The following is a 14,444-nucleotide window of genomic DNA, read 5'->3' as shown; positions in this document are numbered from 1 at the left end:
TTTTTTTTTTTTTTTTTTTTTTTTTTTTTTTTTTTTTTTTTTTTTTTTTTTTTGAGAAGTCACCTTTCTCCATGGCCGGATAGCAAGGCGATCCTCGAACGAGGTCACCAGACAGTGGCCGTGCCAAAATCACTTGGCAAAAATCGACGCCTACGTGACACGAGGCGCTGCATGATTTATATTACAAAACAGGCTGGCCACGAGTTCAGCCCTTGAACGTGAAATCGTTCGCGAGAAAGTGTACCACGCGGTTACGTTACGACCTCTCTTCATTTTCGTCTTGTATCTGGTGAATTATATTGCTTCTTTTTTTTGACGTGTCGAATGTAAATTTATAAAGTGGAATGGATTTTTGAATTTAATGGGAATATTGCTAAAAATTATTTTTTAGAGAATTTGATACGTTCTCGAGAAATGGTTGATGATGTATAAAATTATTGTTTGTAATGTAATTATGTTATAACATTAAGTTATAACTGTCTTTTATAAATTTATAATACGATCATAAAAATTTAAGAAAAATTGTTTATAATAATTCAATGGAATTTTAATAATTTAAATAATACGATATTTTTCTAATTTTCGAATACCACTTATTCATCAGATTATTATTATTTAATTAATTCTTAAGCTATCTAATAAATGAAAAATTATAATTTTTAGAAAAAATACTGGTACAACTTTTATTAAATTTATACTATAATCTTCTTGAAATTTTGACTTCATTTTAAAAATGATTCTCATTTCAACGAATAAAATAAAATATTATTTTTAAAAAAAGGTTACCTCAAAATTTGAAGAAATCTTTTCTATCTTTAATAGTAAAGGAGTAGAACCTCAAAAATGATCCAAAGTAACAGAATTATTTCTACAAATTATCTATCTTTTTATATAATTTTACACATCGAAATATTCCTTCGATAATGTTAGTGACTCAAATAAATATTCTTATAATTCTCTTATATCTGTATTCCTTTAACTTATTACGTATTCCGTAGGCAGAATCAAATGATATTCCTCTAAAAGGAAACGCTGTTTAAAACTAAGAAACCGTTCTTTTTCCTGAACTATTTGTCTTGCCCGTTAAAAGACAAGATTTTTCGGTTACGTGACTAACAATAAGAAATTGTGTGTAAACGAGAAATGAACTGGATTCACCGGTGATACCGGTGTTACCAGGAAACGACCGCAACGCGTAATGACTCCCACGATGGAGAAATTAGCACAGGTGTCTTAATTGTTCCCGTAAAACTAGCCAGGGATTCCTTTTGCGACACGTTGCAAGGTGAACATTACGAAATGAGTTTTGTGCAGTTGTTCGAACACCTAAAAGTGCCGGATGAAAGCGTGACTAGACACGAGAGTGAAATTCGTATACTTTCTTTTAATTATTCATATATTAGTAGAGCAAGAATTGTCAAGTGACACTCAATTATGTGTACATCTGTCTATATTATGTATGTCTATTTTTAAAAAAGAATTGATGCTTCTGCATTCGTAAAAATTGTTGTATTATCGATGAGTCTTTGACAATGTATGATAAATTAATAAAAAAAAATTTTTTTAAATTTATTATGATAATTTATTTGTTATGATGAATGTTTTCCTACTGATTTGCGAAAATTATATTAAAATTTCAGTGTAGAAATACATTAGAAATATTTTGTATTCATTAATATTTATAAATAATGTTAAAAAATACGACTCATCAATGCGAGGATCAAATATTGTTATAGATATTTAAAACGTATATATTAATATTATAAATATTATAAATATTATATTTTTATATTTTAGCGATATTTTTTAAATATTTTTTTTCCCTTTTAAAAGAATAATAAGGTATAACAAAATATATTTTATATTCAGTAAATAAATATTTTTATCTTAAAAATTATGATGTCAAAAACCTAACGCTCGTTAACCCAAAAAGATTGGAAAAGACTCTAAACAGATATAAAATATAGGATAGATTTAATTAAATATTTACAAGTAATTTAAATTTATATTATTCTAAATTTTAATATTGTAAAAGTTTATCTACCATGAAGATGAATTCTTTTATTCTCATCACATCACGATCACACTACAGTCTTTTTAATTATCAATCCTTCGTCAGAGAATTGATGAATAATTATTTTCAACAATGAGTAATTTATTTATCGTTATGACAAGAATAATTATTTCTAACAATGCTCTTCCTCCTTTCTGTTATTTCTGTTATTTCTCCTTTTAAATCCTTTTCCTTGTTTACAATAATTCAATTCAAAACTTTAAATCAATCTCCACAACTATCATATATTCTTTCGAAACTGTTTGACGCGTTTACCGCAATATTAAAATATATCATCTATTGATGTCTCTGTTATTAAAAAAATGTATACTTATATAATCATAACGTTTTGTTTATTTTAACAGAGCTTTTTACATTTTATATCGATATTTTTCTTGTAAAATAGCAATTGAACTTTAATTAAAATGAATAAAATCTATTATTGAAATTTATGAGTCTCCAAAAAAATCACAAAAAAGATCTAAAATTTTTATTTTTAATTGCAAATGATACAAATTATACCAATCTATAATTCACGATCCCAATTAGAAAATCTTTATAATTATTTTTTAATTCAAATTATTAAAAAAAAATAATAATTTCAATAGAAAAATTTTCAATATTTTACTTTAATTTTTATAAATTTTTATAAAAAATTTCATTAAGATATTCAACTATTTTAGTATTATTTCCAATGCTCACTTTTATACGAATGTCAGAAAAATTCACATGTTATTTAAATATAGTAAAAGAAGTTGCAATTGGAAATAAAATGGGAAACATTATGATCGTGCATTTTGTTCGTTTTCTAGCGTCACGGAGATAATTTTCCTAGTAAAATAGAGTTTGCTAGGATGTTATGATTCGACTGACTTTACCGTTGGAAACACGTATAATGTCGCCTTAGCACCGTACCAATGCGAATGCGAAACACGTGTTGTTAATTTGTTACGGGCCCGGTTACGCAGCAACTGAGAGAGCCTCGCGCTCTTTCTCTTTCTCCTTGCTCGGGTCCCTCGATACAAAGGAAAATCGGGAAATTTAGTTTCACGCTGAATTCGTGATCGCACTTATAATGACGAAATAGAGAAGGCAAGGAAGGTTGTTGAATAACACCGTGAGATTGCTTTATAATTTTGATTAAAGATACGTATAAATTCAACTTGGGATGACGCAATCACTCTATTCTAATTTTTAAAAAATATAAAATTAAAATATAATAATATTGTATATATATAAAAAAGAATTTTCTTCGTTATAAATGAAATTAAATCTTCAAATTTGGAAAATAGCAAAATGTTACAAAATTTTACTTTGTTTTGTATTTTAATTTGTTAATTCGATATTAAAATCGACACAATATTAATAAATACGATATTTCAAAACAAATTATTTAACAAACGTAATATTTATTCTGTCTATCACATGACAAATAAGCGATTCATTGAAACGTTTTGACGTTTAAACGTACAAGCATTATTTACGAATGAAATAAAAATTATCTGTAATACTATGATTAATTTCTGATGAATGTGCACTTCATCATTCTAAATATGTAGTTATATGACTACTATTGGAACGGGCGGATTATCATTAATATAGAACAAACTGAATAATACTTTTAATACGTGATATATACTATGTCTTTTTATATCTTGTTAAAACGAGGAAATCTTAGTTATCAATAATTCAAAAAAAAAAAAAAAAGAAAAGAAAGAAACTACACAAAAAAATAAACTCGTATCCAGATACACACACATGATATATACATATATATCAGAAAAAAAAAGAATCAAAAATATGTAGAAAAATATTTAGAAAAACCATCTTCGAAAAAAATCATCATCATCATGATTCAAGAAAAAGATATTTTCAAAAACTAACTTTTTTTAAAAAAAAGAATCTAATTTTTGAGCATCTCTTTAAGAAAACTAGAAATATTCGACACGAAATCCGCCCCCCACTCGAAAATATCTTATATCCGTCTCGGCCATGGATCCATAGTTGAATTTAAATTCGAGTTTAGATTTATTCTCGGCCACGGAAAAGGCCGCAGCTGCGTTTAGATCGTGGCGGGGATTTGAAACGAATCTTTCGCATATACGATATATAAACGAAAAAGGGGGTGATGAGCGGTCGAAAGGGGGAGGGGGTCGATAATTGTGACAGAAATTCAATCCTTTGGATGGTGAACCTAATGCCCGGTAGTAACCGCCAATTCAATCAAGTGCCGACTAATCGTGGACCTCGATACGGGATTTTAGCCTCGGATCGCTGCTGGGGATTTTGACACGGTCCACCGGGGCCAAATAAAATATCCGCGGATCGTATCTGTGTATTCTATACGCATATGCGTATACGTATACTCGTCGAAATGAAAATATGTATTAACTATTCAATGGGTCGAGCGTGATGAAGCGATCTGTATTTGTGCGTAAACCGTTCGTTAGTTTTGATACGGAAAACAGATTTTCGGCCCGAGGGGAGATAACTGTGCTTCGATTTGCAAAAATTGGGGAAACAATTTGATTGGAGAAGATATGTGTGCATGTGTATACGCGTAGTGACTCATGAAATTGCGTATATACTATGTTACAGATTTACTTAACCTGATTTTAATGAAAGTTTGTGCGAATATAGAATGTAATAAGTTATAAAGCATTTTTTTTTATTAGAAAATATTTTTGAGAGAGTTGAAGTTATAATTTATCCTCATATTCTGAATGCAATTTTGTCTGGGAATTTTTTAAAAATAATTTTAATATGAAAAGTTTTGTTTTACTACTATTACTATTGTTTTATTGCAAGATTTCTTTTGATTTGTGGAATTAATGAAATTTAATTTCGTATAAAACTTAACTTAACTTATATTTATTGGATAGATTGTCTGAAATATAATTGATAGATTTGTCGAGATTCTATAGAATATCAAGACTCTATGATTAAATAATCAATCAGCAAGTACATTAGTAATTATACATAAGAGTTAAACAATTAATAAGAGCATGTTAATTTACCTGCACTTAATAAAAGAATTTCATATTCAGGTAAAATGTGTTCTTCTACTGGTTTCGAACATTCTATCTTTAAAATTTCAACAAGTAATTTGAATTGTTAATTGTATACAAAAGAAAATATTTGTCGCATTTACTACTGAAGAAATGACTAAATCTTTAACAAACGACTTGTGAGAGTAACTATTAAGCACTTAAATAGCTTAAATAGCTTATAACTTAATAGCTTCCAACGAACGTGGAAGTTTTACTGACGAAAAGTTCATCCTATCTACTATACAAACAACACAATACGTACTTAATCGAAAGAGAAAATATAGTTTCAGTTTCTTATTTCGTTAATACTCTTAGAACGCTTAAGAACTCCTCTGCTGTAAAACAAATTATTATTTTACAAATTTTTCCATGGATAAAAACGAATACGAAAAAATAGCTTTTAAAACTAGCAAAATCTTCCAATTCTTTCAACATTAAAATATAATGTTTATAATAAATTCGATTAAAAACATCACTCTCGAATCTTAACTAAACATTTTATCAAAATCTACGCTTTGGACCTCTGCCATCATTTCTAAATCTGTAAAACACCAACTATTTTTAAAGATCATCATTATTTAATCTCCAAATGCTAAAAATTTTCGTTTTCATAACCATAATCATTTTTCCCCTATAGTTTATACCTGGTTTATACCTGGAGATCACACGTAAATCCACGTATGGAAGATTAAGGGAATCGATTAACCAGTAATATTAAAGAGAATTATCGACAAGCAACAAAGATCGTTGTCAAAATCGTCGTTTCGATTCCTTTCACCACGCCCGAAAAAAAGGTTCATCGAAAATTTCCTCACATTCCTTCTTCGAGTCTCTTCGAGACGACGGTGTACAAGCCGCGTATCGAAACGAAAAGAGTGTCATGGTCGAGGTGGCCGGGCGTGAGTGGTGTGTAAGTATCATCGACACACGAGGTGCGTGCACTTTCGTCGTTAAACCGCAGGAAAAAAAGGAACGTGAGATGAATCTGCCCGGTCGCGTTCTCGCGTGATCGGGATCGACGTCGAATCCGATATTCCGATCGAGCCACGTTAGAAAGTGTTGCACCATACATCTCGACGCGTTTTATCCCATCGTGTATGCCTATATATAGAGTGGAAATACGCGCACACTTAGGTGTGCTGCTTTATGTGAGGTAATATTAAAGGCGAGGATCGAGCATTCGTGCCGTTGCCACAACACGCTCGTGCATAAATAAAACGCAGAATCCTGGCCCGTTGCATCCGCCACGAATTGCAACGTTTCGTGTTGAAAACAGTTCGTAATCGTGGATTTGATTTAATGGTACACGGAACTTTTTCGTATTTTGAGATTCGATGAAGATGTTTGGTGTAAGTACAAATTCGTAAAATGTTTGCTTTTTAAAACAATTACTGATTTTTGTATCCTTTATATCTGCAACATTTTTTTACATAATAAAATTTTAATATCTGGTAATTTGGTTTGTAATAATTCCTATTTCCTTATTATTCTATAATTTTTATTTTATATTATGTATATTTTTTAATGTAATAAATTATACGTTGTATTAATTGTTTATTTTTAAGATATTTGATGAAATAGATTTTTTATCTCCTATTTTTTTGAAAACTGTTTTTAAATATGAATTTGAATAGATAAGAAGACACGAGTAATATTTTTCGATTTTAAGATCTGCAAAAAAATATAAGATAAATAAGAATATAAATAAAGTTTTCGTAAAAATTTTTATGTTATTATGTTATAAAAATTTTTTTCTAACATTACTATTTAGTAAAAAATGAAATTTATTCTTTAAATTTTGATAATTAAAATATGAAATTACTTTTCAAATATTGAATCATAAATATTCGTGTGTAAATCGAACGACATATTCATAAAACTGTCATAACTTGATATAGCTAACCAGCATGAACGATCGATTTAGTTCCAAACTCGATTTATGACCGATTCACAAAGCATTTAATTCAATTATTTGAATCACCGAACAGGAAATTATAAGAAAACTTGTCGAATGGAATTTCAGATGGAATGGTATAATTAAAAGAAATTTATCTTTCTATACGTCTAGAGTCTAGAATATACATTTAGAATAATTTTCAAGTGTGTAAAAAGATTTAGACTATTTTAATTTTTGCTATTTAATCTAATTTTCTAAATAAAACTCAGAAAAATGTATTTTCCAATAAAATCAGAAATATTTAAATGTAATTTTCAAATAGAATTTTTATGATTTAAAAATATCTTATCTTCTAATATAGTTTTATATTTTTCGCGTGATTAATCAAGCAAATATTAATAGATATCTTACATGATTTCGAATATTTTAAAAAAATTTCACGATATTTAAATGTAACAGACTTATTCAATATTACCAGCAAATATCTTGACCGGAATAAATATTTCATTTCCACCGTATTATAATTACAACATATAATTAAATTCTCTAAATGATCTATTATGTATTTATAACAAATTTAGAAAAACCTACAAAGTGTCATGTTATTTTGGTTCCAATTATTTTCATAAAAATATAAAAATATACATTATTATCTTCATGTTACAATAATTCCATTATTGAATCATTCATCTTCGAAAATTCGAACCGTATTCAAAATACGATTGAACGCTTCTCAGCTTAATCTATCTTAATAACGTGCCAGGAACTACACGCTCGCGCGCGCGCGCTGACTCGCTTACTATCGGAAGAAAAGTCGACGTATAAACTCGAAGAGCTGCAGCGGCGGGGTTACAAAACAGGATCGACAAGCGGCTTGCACGGGCGCTCATAATATTGTCATAAGGCCTACACCTGCGTGGCTACAAGCTGCAACAGAGCGGCCGTTTAAGCCACGTTCGCAAGAAGAAACGAGTCAAAGTACACCAACAGGCTTGCGACGAATGATCGCAATCTACTTTGATCTCGATCCGCTTTTCTATGGCCTCGACGCGACCTGAACACGGATCCTGACCTCCGTTAACCTGGTATCTCTGACCTCGAGGACCGTCTATGGGACGCGCTTCTTATCGATCGGTTCTCAAAATATCAGATCTCGATAACTTCTTACGTGTTAATGGAATTAAATTTTTGAATAATAGAAAAAATAACGTGGAATTGAATCGGTTATAGGTTAGCATGTACTATGTTATAGATTATTACAGATTACGATTTTAATAAAAATTTGTATGAGTATGTAAATAGAATATAATGGATTATATGTAAGTAATTTTTTTAAGAAATCAATTCTTAAAATTTTGTCTAGGAATATATCTTTTTATAGCAATGATAGAATCCTAAAATCTGAATATTTAATAATTTAAAATTTTTGATCTATGTTACAAAATTACATTGAAAAAATTAAAAGAAGAAAGTATAAAAATTGAATTTACCTTTTCGAAATATTATTACTTCTCATATAACTCATATTCCACGAGTAATTTTTACTAAAAATAAAATTATTGTTGCTTTGATAAGACTATTGAGAAATTGTAAAATGTGAAATAATTTTATAATCGATTAATTTTAACAGAAAAGTATCAATTTTCTAGCAGAAAAAATTCTTTAATCTTCTACGATTTAAAAATATAACATTATAAAATAGAAAAATAAATTTTATATGGAATATATATTATATATGAAATCGAATTTTGTATTGAATATGAGTGCAATATTTTATACTAAAAAATAAAATATTGACACTTGTGTATGTTTAGTTTTTATTTAACTCATTAATTCTTATGTCAATAATCGCATTACCCTTTTGTATATCTACCATTTAAATTTCTTATCTTTCTGACAAACGATTTTCAAACACAACTGGCTTGTTATTTGCTGATATATTTATTATCGATTTATAGTCCAATTTTAAAATTTTAAAAACCTATTAAAATTAAATGTTAAATAACATAGAAAAATTTAAATATTAATAGAATTTTGAAAAATATTTTAATGATATGATAAATAAGCTTCATAAATGAGTTCTTCTTTAAGAAATCTTAAAAAAAAAATTGGAAAAAATTCGATAAAAACGTTATCTGTCATGTTGAATATTAATGAAAATATATGAGGAAGAAATTGGATGAAAGAAAGCCGAAATCTCCTTGTAACGGTCTATTATCAATTTTTTCTCAATAATTTCGTTTAGATCTAAAAATAGGTCACTCGAAAAATTAGTATCTTACGGCTATTAGAAAAATTTATGTTTTTACTTTTTCCTAAATATTTATTTCACTTTGTTACACAAAGATTAACACATTAAAATCTTTAAGAAGAGAAAAAGGCAAGAAAAAATTATTGATTATTTTAAAATTTATAAAAGAAATTGAATCACATGTACCACTGTCTTACTTAAAAAAATAAAAGAAGAATATTTCTTAAGCGAAACTAATTAATTTCACGTCTAGTTTCACAATTGAACAATCCAAGACGAAGTTTCAGTGATTCGAAGTCGCGTGATTCACATTCTTCAAAACAATAATACAAAACGAGCAACATGTACGCACAACGTGCACATCAAGAAAGAATCGTACTAGCAACAAATAAACCTTGAACTTCCTATCGCGTATATACACGAAACAATTACTCTAGTCCCTCCAGAGACGAAATTAATATCCCGACAGAAGAATTTCCATCAACTACCACACACATCCGGTCCACGTGTTCCTGCGCGGCATCGATGTCCATAACATATCAACAGAGGAGTCATACCATCGAAACGATCTCGAGAGATCGCATTTTTCCATTTGCCATCTGTATCCGATCGGATTGCTCCGAGTTGCCAATAGAATTCGATATATATATATATAATCCGACCCGGAAATATCGATGGCCCCCTTTTGCGTTCAGTTCGGGTTTAAAAGGACGAAGCGTGTGCGCCGCGAGAAAGGAAGCGGAAATATTTCACCGTCCGGCCGACGTTAATCTGACATTCAACATATATCTGCCTGTGACTCTCTTCTAATGGTCAAAGACATTAAGTTCCTAACTTTTTACAGTATTATCTGCCCCCTCCCTCCTAACTCAGTTTATCATCGTTCCTTGGTTCATTATCTTCCTCGGCGAGGACTCATCCCCAAAGCATACAATACCAACGAGTACAATCCCAGAGGTTCTCAATTGTTTCTCTTGTGTTTTCATTTCTATTTTTTTTTTGTTTTTATTTTTTCTATTTACTTTTTTTTTCTTTTTTATTTCCCATTCTCCTTTCTTTCTCTTTGTTTAAACACTATTATACATGCGACATGACCAAGTTTTCGAGAAAATATTATTGGAACCTTGGTAAATATGGTTGGGTTACTTCGTTACTAACGGTATTTTATAGCCGTTAATAATATCCGGCCGTTTACACGGCCTGGGAAACCTAAAGGGCATGGGTCTCTGAGGCCGAAATTTCATAATTACTGACCCGGGTAGAGTGAGGCAAAGTCAAGTTTGTTATGTTGAAGTTCTATTAGTCGTAAACAGATTATTCACAGGCACAAATGAAACGATGATAACGCTATGGATAAATAATTCCCCCTTGATAGGATCGGGACAATATGTATAATATTGTTTCTGGTTGAAATGAGATTTTCGTTTTGGTTAGCGGGAGCTCCTTTGGGGATCGGCGTGATACGGGATTTAAACGGGTAGAAAGTTGAACAATGTGAGGAATGTATTGCGGTATTATCATATGTGATGAAAGTATGGAACATATATGAAAAATTTCTTTGTAAATTGGTTCTTTACAGAGGTGAGTTTCTCTTCGATATAAGTATTAAACTTCGAAAAAAAAATAATAATAATAATAATAAATTTTGAATAATATTTCATACAAACATTATTTCAAATAACACGTATTTGATAATTTAAACGAAACAAATTCAAATGTTTAAAATAGATATCAAATATATGTTATAAATTATCCATCATAATTATACAATTGTAATTTTCGTACCATTTTGAAACCTAATTTCCCCGATTCCGATGATTGTTTTTAAATACAAAATATGAATCATTTTTTAGAAAATCATATTTTTATAATATCAAAATTTAAATATCTGAATTTTTTAAATTTATAGAAAATTTTATATATTTTTATAGTATAGTTTCAAATCGATGGATGACCATTTCATTTCCAAAAGAAATATTTGCTTGAAATTCTCAAAAATCAAACGTTTAAATTTCAAAATAGTTTCGCAACGAGGAATTTTGGAAAGTGAGAAAGTGAGGACAGAGAAATCACAAAGACACTTATGTCAGTAATTTCCCATTGCCGAGTTTTATTTTCTAAATGGAATTTTTGTTAATTTGATTTAATATTATTATTACGGCATTAAATAACCCGCGATAGAAAATATCTACTAATGAATAGTATAACTTGATATATCGCGGAAATAACTATCTACACACGCAATTACGAAACTGTGATCGTTTGAATGAACGATTAATTTGTTTTCCTACGAATCGATTTAAATGGCCAATGCGAAACTGTGCAATATCCTATATATACGTATTTTAAAAATCTTCTATTAAACAACACGAGAATATCTTATTTCCTATGTTCGATATTAAATCGATTAAAGATATAAACACAATCGCTGTACAACCATTGAATATCATACGACTATGGTTTTAAAGTCAATTGAACAAGTCAATTCTACATTAATCACACAACCATATAGCAAACGACAACGATTAGTTTAGAATAGTACAAGTTCGTATCTTTACTATTCTTCTCGATTCTTCATTGTTTTCTTCATTGAACCAACACACACGAGTTCAATACACGTGCATTTTAAAAAAAATCAATAACAAAAATCAATAAAATCACACAGTAGCCAAACTGATCAACTCCACCGAAACAAACAAATTACTTAACTTTTCCAAAAATCAGATTAAACTATTCATAAAAAGAATAATCGATCACTTTGACTTCTCTGAACATCTCGAATATCACACGTTTCAACTCAATTTGTCACCAAGAATGATACGTTCGATGCATCGCGCACGTTTGTCAAATCAAATGATGCAAAAACAAACGAATAGAAATAAATAAACTCACCATTCGAATCGGTGCTTGTCGAACCGGGTCCCTCGACACGTTATTCGATAAGAAGAGCGTCTTATTAGGCCCGAGTCCTCGAAGCTATAGGGAAATATCACACTGTCACAGCACCAAACAAACGTGTACCGTTCCTTTTTCGGTTTTAGGTTAAAAGGACGTGTGTACGGTAACGCGAACAATGGTTCGATGGGTTTTCATCGCGTCGTTGCGATCGATTTCACCGGGATCATGATCCACGTTCGAAACCAGTTTCGATTCTCGTCCCGGGGAACGGATGCACTCTCGAAAAATGCGGCTCGCGTCTGCGCACAGGCTGCCTTCTGTTCGATGCAGGCGTCGAGTGGCGACTGTCGTTTCTTCCGACAGTCGGCTGCTCCTGGCCTGTCCCTTCCCCCGCCCCAACGGCGGCATCGAGAGAGAGCCGACTACAACCGCGGATTTATGCTATTACCGCACCGCTGCCACCCCCTATGCTCCAATGCGTCTCGGTCTATGGCTACCGCTTCCCGGTGGCCTCTTCTTTTCAATCGCAACACCGTGACACGATGTTTCCCTTCGTCCTATTATCGTTTCCACAAACCGATCGGAAAAGAATCGAAGAAATTGTTAAAGGAAGAAGGAAGAAGAAAAAGAAGAAGAAGAAACTGATTTCTTTGCAACGAAAATGATCAATCATCAATTTTTATCGTGTTACAAATATACGTTTTTGATATTACTTGTAATTACGTATGTTGCAAAATAAAAATCAATATTTTATTGTAATGTAATGTTTCGTAATTGAAATTTGAGTTATTTGTAATGGTTGAATGGAGTTTGTATGATGTGCAGAGTACAAAAAATGATTATTTTTTTTATAATTTTTCTTTACTTTGGAAATTAATATTATGAAAATTTAATGAATCTTTTTTTTCGATAAAAATTTTCTAGAACACAAAAAGTAAGTGATTTCATTTCATTAATTATTAAACTACTGATTATAAGTAGTTATACGTATTGTAATATATACGATGTTATAAACTCTAGGAAGAATCTTTACAACTTGTTTACTAAGATTAAGGAGTAATTACTTTGTATTTTTTTAAGATTACGATTATGAAATGAATTTTTTTCATTATTGTTTCTTGTCTAGAAGCTATTTACATCAACATTATTTCATAATATCCTTTTTTACATTATGATAAACTATTTTTTTTTACAGATTTGTTTAAGAATTTATCTAATTATTTTAATATAATTTTTACAAAAGATGTTACTTTTATGTTTTTTAATAATATTTATGGAAATGTTTACAGTAATATTTATATTTTACTAAATATTTATTTGTTTGATTTTCAATAATATTAATATAAAGAATATTTATGATTATTATGATTAAAACAAAATAATGTAAAAAATTTTAATTCTATGGATTTTTTTTGTTGTAAATAAAAATTCGTTAACTAGTTTTTTTATTATTATGAAAAAACTAGAATAAACATAAATTTTCATAATTTTCAAAACCAATATGTAATAATTATTATTTAGAAAGAAATTTGTTTATATTTTATTTGATTATATCAAAATTCCATACTAATATATTATAAAATAAAAACAAAAAATTTTTTAATATATTTTTATTACTTCTTTGCGTTTTTTTTTATATTGATAAAGTATATAACATTACTGCATCCTTGGCATCGTTTATTACCTTCTTTGCATCATTATAATTATTCATTATTATTCGCCTACCGTAGATAATCTCTTTTAATATGAAAATGTACTTTTAACAGTATATTACTTACTCTTACAGCTTATATTTTAACTAATCTTATATTTTATTAAAATTCTATTACTTTCTAAATCTTTTAATTAATGTTTCAAAATTCTATTATATTTTATGCATCCATATTTATATTATCGAATCATTATTTTTTTTTTTTCCTTAAATATTGCTATATATAAATATTAATTCTGCCTAAGGTTCAATGGTAATTTGTATGCAATTTAATTTAATATTTATGTTAGGAAACTATGTATTATGTATTATTTATTCAAAAAAGTACTGGCAAAATTCTTCGTATCTTTCAATCGTGTTAAAACCGGTTTAGATCTGATTTTTTGAAGTTATAGATGATTTCGATAAATGCAATTATTTATAATTATATAATTTTTGCATTTAAATATAATTGTCATTATATTAGAAATTTAAATAATTATAATATATATTATAATATATTATCTTAAGCAATATATCTTAATAGTATCAAGAAATACCTTTAATAAAATATATTTTAATAATTACGCATTTCACAAAATAAT

General features: G+C 29.1%; 1 protein-coding gene across 3 annotated transcripts in view; it reads right to left on the bottom strand.

Annotated features, from left to right (window-relative positions):
• LOC102671993 (probable serine/threonine-protein kinase dyrk2) overlaps window positions 1-12,557 on the bottom strand; it is a 59,431-nt gene extending 46,874 nt beyond the window's left edge. For 2 of the 3 annotated variants that reach the window (XM_006624864.2, XM_006624863.2), the window contains exon 1: window positions 12,144-12,544. The gene's annotated coding sequence lies outside the window, so the exon portion shown is untranslated. Of the gene's footprint in view, window positions 1-12,143 lie in introns of all 3 variants that reach the window. The other variant, XM_006624865.2, reaches the window with a different exon arrangement.
• Between the last annotated feature and the right edge of the window lie 1,887 nt (window positions 12,558-14,444).

This window comes from Apis dorsata, unplaced genomic scaffold (genome assembly GCF_000469605.1).
Source record: "Apis dorsata unplaced genomic scaffold, Apis dorsata 1.3 scaffold_1165, whole genome shotgun sequence".
Taxonomy (NCBI): domain Eukaryota; kingdom Metazoa; phylum Arthropoda; class Insecta; order Hymenoptera; family Apidae; genus Apis; species Apis dorsata.
The sequence above is the reverse complement of the archived record's forward strand: the minus strand, read 5'-3'. Positions and strand labels throughout refer to the sequence as shown.